This window comes from Lutra lutra, chromosome X (genome assembly GCF_902655055.1).
Source record: "Lutra lutra chromosome X, mLutLut1.2, whole genome shotgun sequence".
Classification (NCBI taxonomy): domain Eukaryota; kingdom Metazoa; phylum Chordata; class Mammalia; order Carnivora; family Mustelidae; genus Lutra; species Lutra lutra.
The window spans coordinates 80,439,597-80,453,858 of record NC_062296.1 but is presented as its reverse complement, the minus strand read 5'-3'; the positions used below and the strand labels follow the sequence as shown (position 1 = coordinate 80,453,858).

Genomic DNA, 14,262 nt, shown 5'->3' with positions numbered 1-14,262 from the left:
CCAAAAGATTGGGATTATTCCCTACATGTGTTCAGACCAGAATGCTTTGAAACTTGAACTGAATCACAAGAGGAAATTTGGAAGGAGTTATTTCATGACATTAAAAGGATTAGTCCATAGTTTGAAAATAAATTAGTCCTTTATGTCATTACACTGATCTAGTTTAAATAACATTTTAATTTATTTAGAAATTTCAAATAACATTAATAGAAAACATGAGATTTTTATGCTTGTTAAAAAGTGAAACGTGTTGAAAAAAATGATTGAGAAATACTATTCCATGTTATTTACCTATACTTGTATTTCTAGTAATAAGAAAAGAGCAATATGCCACTTGGGTCCCTTCACCTTGATTAAAACATGGGCCCCGGAGGTGCCTGCCAGTGGACTCAAAAGGCATTTGTCCCAATGAGAACCTGCCACCTGACACTTGCCACTTTTCAATCAGTAGCACTTCCGTTAGAACCAACCGAGTGCTCAAATCTCCCTAAGGGATTTTCCATTTTTTTGACTCAGCATGGAAGCAGGCAGACTAGATCTAGTGTCTCATTCATTTTAGAAGCTTCTTATTAGCAATAATCGTGCCTCGGATGAACCTCATTGGCTACGATACTGCCACTGCGCAAAGCTTCATTTTAGAAGCTTCTTATAACAGCACTAGCAGAGGCTTTGTAGACAGTATAATTACTCACTCTCAGTATTATACAGCTGCTCTAAACACATTTCCCTCTTATACTCAAAAACAAACAGAACAATTGTCTGTTACCACCTATTTTGCCTTCTGTCTCTGCTATCCTATGAGGAAAGAGTTGTCTCCCTTCATATTTGCTTTTACATGCTTCCTTTGAGTAAATACAGTTGTAACTCTTTTTGGAACAAGCTCGCCTAAGATGCACCTAATATCATGTCATAAAGAGCCTTTCCACTGATATTCCAATATAAAGAAAGGGGGGATATACATGTTTTAAAGATATGATCAAATTTCTACAAGTCTTTGAATTTGGCCAAATGAAAACCACAGAAGGTAACTGCTTATTTTCTAAGGATGAATGACTCCAGTCTTATCGGGTGTCTTGGACGATTTTTCACGTGAGTTGATTTCACTGGAGACATTTAATTTGATGTTTTCCTTTCTATTATGATTGATGCCCTTGTAAGAGAAATATAATCCATGTTAGAAAGGTGATTCATACACATTTTCTAAAAGTCTGAGTAGTTATGGAGGCCTCTAAGGATGGTTCAAGTTTCCAACTGAGCTCCACAGATTATGAGAGACAGAAAGTCATACAGGGAACCTTGAGAACTGGAGTTTGTTGTAAGGATACACAGACACTAGGATTAGAAAGACTTTGGGGGATGCCTAGGTGGCTCAGTTGGTTAAGCCACTGCCTTCAGCTCAGGTCATGATCCCAGGGTCCTGGGATCAAGTCGCACATCAGGCTCCTTGCTCAGCAGGGAGCCTGCTTCTCTCTCTGCCTCTGCCTGCCACTCTGCCTGCTCGTGCTCTCTCTCTCTCTCTCTCTCTGACAAATACATAAATAAATAAAATCTCTTTAGAAAATAACTTAGTTATCTTTTAAAAAAAAGACTTTGGAAAACAAGGGAAATATGGGTACTGGTTATTATCTATCTCTTTTCTTACAGGCCACATGATCTCTTGTTTATGACTTCTCTGTAGCTCTATGAATATCTGCTTACTCAAAATATGATCTACTATGAAGCTTCCCAGTTGCTGACTCTAAATTATGAGGCCTCTCTATATACATACCTTCAGTCTCAGTTCTTGAGTCTATTTGCCTCATTTTCTCAGTTCAGATTTCCAGAAAAGATAATTTGATTCACCAACAAAAGATTTTTAAAGCCAACCTATGGATTAGGTACACATTCCATGGTCCCAAAAACTAAGGTCAACAAGGTAGAGTCACCGGACCCATGTAAGATTATCCCTTCTGTAGGGTAATTAGTGGGAAGTTTCTCTTAAAAGCAGCTTACTAGAACTCATACAGCAATTCAGTAATGTGGCAGGATACAAAGTCAATGTACAGAAATCAGCTGCTTTCTTATACACTAACAATGAAAATACAGAAAGGGAAATTAGAGAATCGATTCCATTTACTATAGCACCAAGAACCATAAGATACCTGGGAATAAACATAACCAAAGAGGTAAAGGATCTGTACTTGAGGAACTACAGAACACTCATGAAAGAAATTGAAGAAGACACAAAATGATGGAAGACCATTCTATGCTCATGGATCGGAAGAATAAACATTGTTAAAATGTCTATACTGCCTAGAGCAATCTATACTTTTAATGCCATTCCGATCAAAATTCTACCGGTATTTTTCAAAGAGCTGGAGCAAATAATCCTAAAATTTGTATGGAATCAGAAGAGACCCCGAATTGCTAAGGAAATGTTGAAAAAGAAAAACAAAACTGGGGGCATCACGTTACCTGATTTCAAGCTTTACTACAAAGCTGTGATCACCAAGACAGCATGGTACTGGCATAAAAACAGACACATAGATGAGTGGAACAGAGTAGAGAGCCCAGATATGGACCCTCAACTCTATGGTCAAATAATCTTCGACAAAGCAGGAAAAAATATACAGTGGAAAAAAGACAGTCTCTTCAATAAATGGTGCTGGGAAAATTGGACAGCTATATGTAGAAGAATTAAACTCGACCATTCTCTTACACCGTATACAAAGATAAACTCGATATGGATAAAAGACCTCAATGTGAGACAGGAATCCATCAGAATCCTAGAGGAGAACATAGGCAGTAATCTCTTCGATATCAGCCACAGCAACTTCTTTCAAGATATGTCTCCAAAGGCAAAGGAAACAAAAGTGAAAATGAACTTTTGGGACTTCATCAAGATCAAAAGCTTCTGCACAGCAAAGGAAACAGTCAACAAAACAAAGAGGCAACCCACGGAATGGGAGAAGATATGTGCAAATGACAGTACAGACAAAAGGTTGATATCCAGGATCTATAAAGAACTTCTCAAACTCAACACACACAAAACAGATAATCATGTCAAAAAATGGGCAGAGGACATGAACAGACACTTCACCAATGAAGACATACAAATGGCTATCAGACACATGAAAAAATGTTCATCATCACTAGCCATCAGGGAGATTCAAATTAAAACCACATTGAGATACCACCTTACACCAGTTAGAATGCCAAAATTAGCAAGACAGGAAACAACAAGTGCTGGAGAGGATGTGGAGAAAGGGGAACCCTCTTCCACTGTTGGTGGGAATGCAAGTTGGTGCAGCCACTTTGGAAAACAGTGTGGAGATTCCTCAAGAAATTAAAAATAGAGCTTCCCTATGACCCTGCAATTGCACTACTGGGTATTTACTCCAAAGATACAGATGTAGTGAAAAGAAGGGCCATCTGGACCCCAATGTTTATAGCAGCAATGGCCACGGTCGCCAAACTGTGGAAAGAACCAAGATGCCCTTCAACGGACGAATGGATAAGGAAGATGTGGTCCATATACACTATGGAGTATTATGCCTCCATCAGAAAGGATGAATACCCAACTTTTGTAGCAACATGGACGGGACTGGAAGAGATTATGCTGAGTGAAATAAGTCAAGCAGAGAGAGCCAATTATCATATGGTTTCACTTATTTTGGAGCATAACAAATAACATGGAGGACATAGGGAGATGGAGAGGAGGAGGGAATTGAGGGAAATTGGAAGGGGAGATGAACCACGAGAGACTATGGACTCTGAAAAACAATCTGAGGGTTTTGAAGGGGCGGGGGGTGGGATGTTGGGGGAGCCAGGTGGTGGGTATTGGAGAGGGCACGTATTGCATGGAGCACTGGGTGTGGTGCATAAACAATGAATTCTGTTATGCTGAGAAGAAATTTTTTTAAAAAGCAGCTTCCCATAGTACAGTTTAAAGAAAAATGGCAGAATGGGCAGCTCTAAGATCACCTACTGAAATATCAAAAAATAAGCAGAAATTATGGAAATGAACTATCTCGGAACTATGAAAACAGTAAACAAAGAGAGTCCTTGTGAAATAAGAGGGCACTAGACAGTAACTCAAAGCTATATAAAGAAATAAAGATCTCCAGTAAATAAATACATGGAGAAATACAAAAGCCATTATTGTATTTTTGTTTGTTACACTACATTATTTCCTACAAAATTTAAAAGACATACATAAAAATAATTATAATCTCTGTTATTGGGCACACAATGTATAAAGACATACCTTGCAACAATGACATAAAGGGGTGATAAAGAAGCCATATAGGAACAGCTTTTTTTTTAAAGACTTTATTTATTTCACAGACAGAGATCACAAGTAGGCAGAGAGGTAGGCAGAGAGAGAGAGGGAAGCAGGCTCCCTGCTGAGCAGAGAGGACCTTGCTTGATCCCAGGACCCTGGGATCATGACCTGAGCTGAAGGCAGAGGCTTAACCAACTGAGCCACCCAGGAACAGCTTTTATATGCCATTGAAGTTAAGCTGTGTCAATTCAAGCTAGTTTGTTATAAATTGGGGATATTAAATGTAATGTTCATAGTAACCACTAAGAAAATACCTAAAAACTATACATAAAAGGAAATAAGAAGGAAAACAAAAATGTTCACTATAAAAAAAAATCAACTAAACACAAAAGAAGGCAATAATGGAGAAAATAAGGGATTTTAAAAAGGTATAAGAGGGGCACCTGGGTGACTCAGTCATTAAGCATCTGCCTCCAGCTCAGGTCATGATCCCAGGGTGCTGAGATTAAGCCCCACATTGGGCCCCCTTCTCAGCTAAAAGCCTGTTTCTCCTTTCCCCACTCCCATTGTTTGTATTCTCTCTCTTGCTGTCTCTCTGTGTCAAGAAAATAAAGTCTTTAAAAAATAAAAATAAAAATGTATAGAAAATTCAGGAAATATCAAAATGGCAAAAATAATTCCTTCTTTATCATTAATTACTTCAAATGTAAATAGATTAAATTTTATGTTTTAAAGGCAGAGAATGGCAGAATGGATTTTTTAAATATAATCAAACTATATGTTGAGTGGGTTAAGAGACCCATTTCAGATCCAAAGACTCAAATAGATTGAAAGCAATAGGATGGAAAAAGTCCATGCAAATCATAACCAAGAACGCTGAGGTGGTTATATTAATATGAAACAAAACAGTCCAAGTAAAATATTGTTACAAGAGGCAAAGAACATTATGTATTGATAAGAGGGTCAATCGAGGAAGAAAATATAAAAATTACAAATTTATGTGCCAAACCACAGAGTCCCAAAATATATAAAGAAACATTGACAGATTTGAAGAGAAAAATAGTTCTACAATAATAGTTGCAGCGGGGCGCCTGGGTGGCTCAGTGGGTTAAAGCCTCTGCCTTCAGCTCAGGTCATGATCCCAGAGTCCTGGGATCGAGCCCCACATCGGTTCTCTGCTCAGCGGGGAGCCTGCTTTCCCCTTTCTCTCTGCCTGCTTCTCTGCCTACTTGTGTTCTCTGTCTGTCAAATTAAAAAAAAATAATAGTTGCAGAATTCAATAGCCAGATTTCATTACTGGGTAGAATAACTAGATAGAAGATCAATAAGGAAATAGTGGAACAACTCTATAAACCAACTAGACCTAAGAGACATATAAAGAACACCCCATTCGGGACACCTGGGTGGCTCAGTTGGTTAAGCAGCTGCCTTCGGCTCAGGTCATGATCCCAGAGTCCTGGGATCGAGTCCCACATCGGGCTCCTTGCTCTGCAGGGAGCCTGCTTCTCCCTCTGCCTCTGCCTGCCATTCTGTCTGCCTGTGCTCGCTCTCTCTCCCTCTCTCTCTCTGACAAATAAATAAACAAAATCTTTAAAAAAAAAAAAAAAAGAACACCCCATTCAACATCAACAGAAAATACATTGTTTTCAAGTGTACATGGAACATTATCCAGCATGGATCATATGTTATGTTGCAAAACAAGTCTCAATAAATTTTAAAAGATTTAAGTCTTGTAAGTATTTTCTCTGACCACAGTGGAATCAGTAACAGAAGCAAAATGGAAAATTCACAGATATGTAGAATCCTAAGAATGAGCGAAAGAACAAATCACAATGGAACTTATAAAATACTTAAGGATGAATGAAATGAAAACATGAGACACTAAAACTTTTGGGAAACAGTAAAGACAGGGCTCTGAGACAAATTTATAGCTATAAATGCATATATTAAAAAAGAAGAAAGATCTCAAATCAAAATCTAAATTTAAGCTTAAAGAACTAGAAAAGGATGGGCAAAATAAACCCAAAGCTAATAAAATGAAGAAAATAGTAAGTATTAGGGAGAGAAAAATAAAATAGAAAATTTTTTAAATAGAAATTAAATGAAACCAAAAGTTTGATCTTTGCAGCTCCCAGATGGCTCAGTCAGTTAAGCATCCAACTCTTGATTTCAGTTCAGGTCTTGATCTCAGGGTACTGAGTTCAAGTCCCACATTGGGCTCTATGCTTGGCATGGACCCTACTTTTTTAAAAAAGTTTGATCTTTCAAGAGATGAACAGAAAGGACAAACCATTAGTTAGACTAATAAAGAAAAGGAGAGAAGACACAAATAAGAAGAATAAAAAATGAAAGTGGGGACATTACTACTAACCTTACAGAATTAAGAGGATTATAAGAAAATATTATGAACAACTGTAAGCCAATAAACTAGATAACCCAAACAAAACAGAAAAGTTCCTAGAGGGACAAAATCTATCAAAACTGAATCACAAAGAAACAGAAAATCCAAATAAAACTATAACTAGTAAGGAGACTGAATCAGGAATAAAAAAAAAATCTCCCAAGAAAAACCTAAACCTGATGGTTTCACTGGTGAATTAACACCAATATTCTAAAGGACAAACACCAATCTCTCAAAATCTTCTATAAAACTGGAGATGTGGGAATAATTCTAACTCATTCCTTGAGGCCAGAATTGCCCTGATACTAAAGCAAGACAAAGACATTACAAGAAAATAAAAGTACAAACCAATATCCCTTATGAATACTGATGTAAAAATCCTCAAGAAAATACTAGCAAACTGAATTTAGTGGTATATTAAGAGGATTATACATCATGACTAAGTGAGATTTATTCCTGGAAGGCAACACGATTCAACATACAAAAATTAATCAATGTAATATACCATATTAACTGAATGAAGGGGAAAATATATATGATTATCTCAATTGATGCAGAAAAACCTGAGCCAAGGCAAAATTGCTGAACCACAGAAAAAGCATTAAAAAATAAATCTAAAAATATACAATACCAAATGAAAAAGACATATTACCAAAGAACAGGTATAATATTCAAGCAAGGCTCAAAGTACGCAAACACAATATATTGTTTACACCATACAGGACCTACATGAAATAAATTAAAAGCATTCTCAAAAATGAAACACACCTAATACAGCAGAAGAGTACGATAATATTTTAGCTCTTTAAAAACTGTATGTGTTTGATTGTTGAAGTTTGGCGATGGGATATTGAGTACATTATACTATTCTCTTCATTTTGGCTTACATTTGAAAATGTTGAGGATAAAAAGTTACTATACCAAACAAGTGTTTAAAAAAAAGTTTGGGGACACCTAGTCGGCACAGCTGATTAAGTGTCTGACTTGGTTTCAGCTTAGGGCATTACCTCAGAGTTGTGAGATAGTATCCTGCAACAGGACCTGCACTCAGCAGGAAGTCTGCTTAAGACTCTCTCTCCCTCTCCCTCTCCTTCTGCCCCTTCTCTCTCTCTCTCTCAAATAAATAAAGAAATCTTTTTAAAAAAAAGTTTTAGGGGCACCTGCGTGGCTCAGTGGGTTAAAGCCTCTGCCTTCGGCTCCAGTCATGATCCCAGGGTCCTGGGATCGAGCCCCATATCGGGCTCTCTACTCAGCAGGGAGCCTGATTCCCCCTCTCTCTCTCTCTGCCTGCCTCTCTGCCTACTTGTGATCTCTGTCTGTCAAATAAATAAATAAAATCTTTTTTTTTTTTAAGTCACTTGAACTAGTACTTTAAAAAACTTTTAAAGACAACTGGGGAAATTTGATTATGGACTAAGCATTAGATAATATTAAGAAATTTTCACTAAGTCTCTTAGATATAATAATTGTATGGTGGTCATGTAAAAAAATTACCTTCTCAGTGATCATACTAAAATACATACAACTGAAATTAAATGAGGTCAAAGATTTTTTTTTTAATTTGACAGAGAGAGACACAGTGAGAGAGGGAATACAAGCAGAGGGAGTGGGAGAGGGAGAAGCAGGCTTCCTGCCAAGCAGGGAGCCTGATGCAGGGCTCGATCTCAGGACCATGGGATCAGGACCTGAGCCGAAGGCAGACAATGACTGAGCCACCCAGGTGCCCCTCAAATATTTTCTTTAAAACAGTCTAGCAAAAAAGAAAAAAGGAGGGGAATAGATAAAAGCAGATTGACAAAATGTTGGCAATGAGCATTCATCATAATGTACAGTGTACTATACTATATGATGCACTATATATTTATATTAGTATATTTTTTAAGTTTTTCATAGTAAAAAGGGTTTTTTACCAAATTATATATTACACTGTATTATAATTATTTTATATTATATAGATTTTAAAAAGCTAGAGGCAGGTACACTGTTATTCATTATGTTTTCTTCTACTCTTTTCTGTATGTGTGAAATATTGTTTAATTAAAAAAAATATTCAGGGGTGCATGGGTAGTTCAGCAGGTTAAAAGCCTCTACCTTTGGCTCAGGTCATGATCCCAGGGTCCTGGGATGAGCGCCGCATCAGGCTCTCTGCTCAGCAGGGAGCCTGCTTCCTCCTCTCTCTCCCTCTGCCTGTCTCTCTGCCTACTTGTGATCTTTCTCTGTCAAATATATAAATAAAATCTTTTAAAAAAATATTCATTAGAAAGAAAATTCCACATCTTCCCCATGTAACCCTTACTAGTCTCAGAAATATTTCTGCAATACCACTCTTTAAAAGCTCATCAGAGGCCTAGAAGTCCTGCAAAGTTGAGTGTTTTGACTTTTATCTTAGAAATAAGTCATATTGTCCAGAAAAACCCCCAAGAACTCAGAATTCATTTCTGAACTAAAATGTACAAGATTTAGGAGGCTCCTAAACTTGTTTTCTCTTTGTATTTCCAAAGAGCTGTCATGCCCTTTTAATACAATACCTTCTTTATCCCCTAAAGAATTCCTGTTGCTGGGGCACCTGGGTGGCTCAGTGGGTTGGGCCACTGCCTTCGGCTCAGGTCATGATCTCAGGGTCCTGGGATCGAGTCCCATGTCGGGCTCTCGGCTCAGCGGGGAGCCTGCTTCCCTCTCCCTTTCTCTCTGCCTGCCTCTCTAACTACTTGTGATCTCTGTCAAATAAATAATTTAAAAAAAAAAGAATTCCTGTTGCTAAACATCTCTGTGGAACCCCATGATGCTGTAAAGTAGGGCCAGGAAAATATGCTTCCCTTGGAGAAAAAGTGCTTGCCTATAAGAAGTAATTTACCTCTTGGAGCCAAACACACCATTTCACTACCAGAATACTATTTACCTTGTCAAGTCAAATGGGAGGATTGTGAATGAGGGTGGAGGGTAAGAGAGAGAATTTGCCAAGGTAATGAAGCAGGAAAGGATGGGTAATAGAAAAAGCACTAGGCCTAGTACCAGCATCACCACTTATTAGATGCATACCCTTAGGGAATTCATTTTAGGGGTGCCTGGGTGGCTCATTGGGTTAAGCCTCTGCCTCAGCTCAGGTCATGATCTCAGGGTCCTGGGATTGAGCCCTGCATCGGGCTCTCTGCTCAGCAGGGAGCCTCCTTCCCTGCCCCTCCACCTGCATGCCTCTCTGCCTATTTGTGATCTCTCTGTCAAATAAATAAATAAAATCTTTTTTTTTTTAAAAGGAAATCCACTTTAACAACTCTACATTTCAGAAAAGTTATAGTTGGTTTCTGTTAGTGCTCTTCACTCCTAGCTAAACACCAGAATTCCTGGAGAGCTTTTTAAAAATTCCATTGCCCAGGCTCCAACACAATCAAGTATCTCTGGCATAGATCTTAGGCAAGGACTATTCCTAACACTCCTCAGGTGATTCTTTTTTTTTTAAGATTTTATTTATTTATTTGACAGAGTAAGACACAGCAAGAAAGGGAACACAAGCAGGAGGAGTGAGAGAAGGAGAGGCAGGCTTCCCTCTGAGCAGGGAGCCCAGTGAGGGGTTCAATCCCGCCCTCCTCAGGTGATTCTAATGTGTAGCACACAAGCAGGGGGAGCAGCAGGTAGAGGGAGAGGGAGAGACAGGCTCTCCACTGAGCAAGGAGCCCAACACAGGGCTCAAACCCAGGACCCCAGGATCATGACCTGAACAGAAGGCAAATGCTTAACTGACTGAGCCACCCAGGTGCCCCTGAGAGTCTACAACTCTTAACTACAAACCCGCATCATCCCAGAATAAGTAGCAGGGCATGGTATTTACTTCATTGTCTTATGATTAGTAAGTGTTGGCAGGGGGGATAACACTTTGAGGATTGTCACTGGTGATGCAAAAATTTTAGCTGTTCTCCTGAGTTTAACATGTTATATTTCATATTGTTGTTTTAAAAAATCCATGTTGTGGGGTGCCTGGGTGGCTCAGTCAGTTGGGTGTCCACCTCTTGGTTTCTTCTCAGGTCATGATCTCAGGGTAATGGGATAGAGCCAAAGTCAGGCTCCATGCTCAGTGGGGAGTCTGCTTGAGGTTCTCTCTCTCCCTTTCCCTCTCCCTTTGCCCCTCCCCACTTACGCACACGCTCTCTCTCTCTCAAATAAATAAATCTTTTAAAATATCCATGTTGCTATTTGGATAGTCCTTCAATTTTTTTTAAAGATTTTTTATTTTTTCATTTGAAAGACAGAGATCTCAATTAGACAGAGAAGCAGGCAGAGAGAGAAGGAAGCAGGCTCCCTGCAGAGCAGAGAGCCCGATGCGTAGCTTGATCCCAGGACCCCAGGATCATGACCTAAGCCTAAAACAGAGGCTTTAACCCACTGAGCCACCCAGGCGCCCCTGGATAGTCCTTTAATTTAACAAGTAGGGTAAGTTCATGTTTAAGTGGCTAAAGTCAATTGTTTCCAAGCTAGATCTATCTAAAAGGCTTAATCTATTTGCCACCAATCTATCTCCCAAATCTAAACAACTATTGAGCACTCTAATGACTCAGTTTCTCTCTTTCCCTCTGAAAAATTGGGTAAACACTTGAGACAAGGAGATAAGAACTACACCAGATGATGTAACTACCATGCTCCTAAGATGCTGAAAAACCAGACCAGAGCTACATTTTTTATTTAAAATTGAAACTTGTCTGAAAGGTACATAAAACTATGCATAACTAGACATGTTTTTATTGACTACTCATATCTGAGGAGACTGGAGGGAACTGTTACTTCATATTTGGTCTATAATAGATGCTTCTCTACACTGTTTTCCACATTTGTTTCCCCTACAATTTCAATGTTATCTATTTCCTTCCATGTGTACATTATAACTTTAGATGAAGAAAGAAAACATTAGAGAAATACTGGTAAAGGGGTTAGAATACACCACCCCAGAATATGCCACTTTGGGAGAAGAAATATTTTGAGCTGACAATAACTAAGTAAGACACATCAGACACCGGAGGAACTCTCTGCCCTCTCCCTTTCTGCCTAAAAGCAAGGCACAAATTTCTCTTTGTAAAGGTGAAATAAATCTACATTTGTAAAGGTATTCCCCTCTCCTGTACCAAAAAGAAGACAATAACTCTTACCTGCAAAGCAAACCTTACTAAATAACCCTTATCCACCAAACATTTCCTAGTTGTCTTACCACAACTTACCACACCTAGGAGCCCAAATCCCCCTTTCCTTTGTCTAGTCACTTCTCCGCAATTTGGTGTCCTTTCTAACATGGTATATAAGCTCCAAATTATAACCACCCCTTTGAGTTATTCACCAGAGTTCTCCCACATATATGCACATTGCATGCATAAATAAACTTCGGGGGGGAGGGGGTCTTGTTAATCTGTCTTTTGTCAGTTAAATTTGCAGGCCTCTATTATCTATACTAAGAAGGCAGGTGAAAATTTTTTTCCTCTTGTACACTGAATTCAGATACATTGAAATTAAGACAAAAGTATCCCAAGAAGACTAGCAGAAAGACGGGAGCACAAGGAAAGAAAAAATAAGTCAATGCACTTAATCCCAAAGAAAATGGTCCTCAATTCCTCTCTCCTTCCTAGCCCTCAATTAACTCATCCTGCCTGAATTCTCCATACAATTCTAGTCAAGTTTAACATGCCTAATAGTTTTCATTTCCTGCTTACTGCTATGAAAAGATGTTCCCTTAAGTAAAAAACAAAACAAACAAACAAAAAAAAAAACAAATATCCGAATCTCTGTTTGCTATAATGGGTAAAAAGAATATGTAAGGTTTTCCCAGACTGGAAGCTGTCTGTACAAAACAAACTTTAAAAGAAAAATAGGGCATATAAATAAGGAATGGCCTCATCCTTGAACTACAGATAATGGCAGAAACTACATCAACCTTAAAATTAAATTTAAAAATTAAATTTATTCAAAAAAATTTAAGAGTACTCTCTTATTTAAAAAAAAATCCCCAACTTTATTGAGATAAAATTGACATAAAACACTGTGTGACTTCAAGGTATACATGTGATGATTTGATACTCATATATACTGCAAAATGTTTACCATGTTAGTTAATTTAACCTTCACCTCACATAACTATCATTTTGGGTTATTATTATGGTGATATCACTTAAGATTTACTCTCATAGCTTTCAAGTATACAATACAGAATTGTTAAGTACAGTCACCAAGTTGTACATTAGATTTCCAGAACTCATTCATCTTCTAAAAGTTTGAACCCGATGACTAGTATCTCCACATATCCTCAACTCCTACCCCCTCATAACCATTAATCTACTCTTTCTATGAGTTTGACATTTTTAGATTCCACATATGAGTGAGATCATATAGTATCTACCTTTCCCTGTCTGTTTCACTCAGCAAAAAGCCCTCAAGTTTCATTCATGTTGTCACAAATGGCACAGTTTCCTTCTTTTGTTCAGCTGAATAATATTTCATTGTATACATATAAACCATATTTTCTTAATACATTCTTCCCTCAAAGGACATTTATGTTGTTTCCATGTCTTTGCTACTTTGAAATATATGGCTTACAAATATTTTCTCCCATTCCATAGGCAGCGTTTTCATTTTGTTGATTCAGTTTGTTGTGCAAAAGATTTTTATTTTGGTGTAGTCTCACTTGCTGATTTTTGCTTTTGTTGCTAATGTTTTTGGTATCATATCCAAAAAATTATTGCCAAAACCAATGCCAAGGAGCTTCTTCCCTATGTTCTATTCTAGGAGTTTAACAGTTTCAGGTCTTACTTTTAGATCCTTAATTCTTAATCTTTAATTTCAGATTAACTTCTGTGAGTGGTGTAAAACTGGGGTCTAATTTCATTCTCTTGAATGTGAATATCCAGTTTTCCCAGCATCATTTATTGAAGAGACTAACCTTTCCTCAATGTGTATTCTTAGGTATCTTATCAAATATTAGTTTACTTTATATGTAAGGGTTTATTTCTGGACTCTCAAGTCTGTTCCATTAGTCTTTGTATCTGTTTTTTTTTAAAGATTTTATTTATTTATTTGACAGACAGAGATCACAAGTAGGCTGAGAGGCAGGCAGAGAGAGAGAGAAGGAAGCAGGCTCCCCACCGAGCAGAGAGCCCGATGCGGGGCTCGATCCCAGGACCCTGGGATTATGACCTGAGCTGAAGGCAGAGGCTTTAACCCACTGAGCCACCCAGGTGCCCCTCTTTGTATCTGTTTTAAGGCCAAGACCATACTGTTTACATTGTAATAGCCTCATAATATACTTTGACTTCAGGAGTGTAATGCCTACAACTTTGTTCTTTCTCAAGATTGCTTTGGCTATGTTGGGCTCTGTGGTTCCATACAAAGTTTAGAATTATTTTTTTTCCTATTTCCTTGAAGAATACCATTGGAATTTTGATAGAAATTTTATTGAATCTATAGATGGCATTGGGCTGTATGGGTATTTTTACATATTAACTATTCTGATGCACAAACACAAGATATCTTTCCATTTATTTGTGCCTTCTCCAGTTTTTGTCATCAATGTCTTACAGTTTTAGTGTACAGATCTCTCATTAACGTGGCTAAACTTTTTCCTAAG

The 14,262-nt window shown here is 38.0% G+C and overlaps 1 non-coding gene across 1 annotated transcript; it reads right to left on the bottom strand.

The window, feature by feature from the left end:
- Positions 1-484: 484 nt before the first annotated feature.
- On the bottom strand, positions 485-630 carry LOC125092582 (U4 spliceosomal RNA). The gene has a single exon (XR_007125018.1). It is a non-coding gene; the product is annotated as a U4 spliceosomal RNA (small nuclear RNA).
- Between the last annotated feature and the right edge of the window lie 13,632 nt (positions 631-14,262).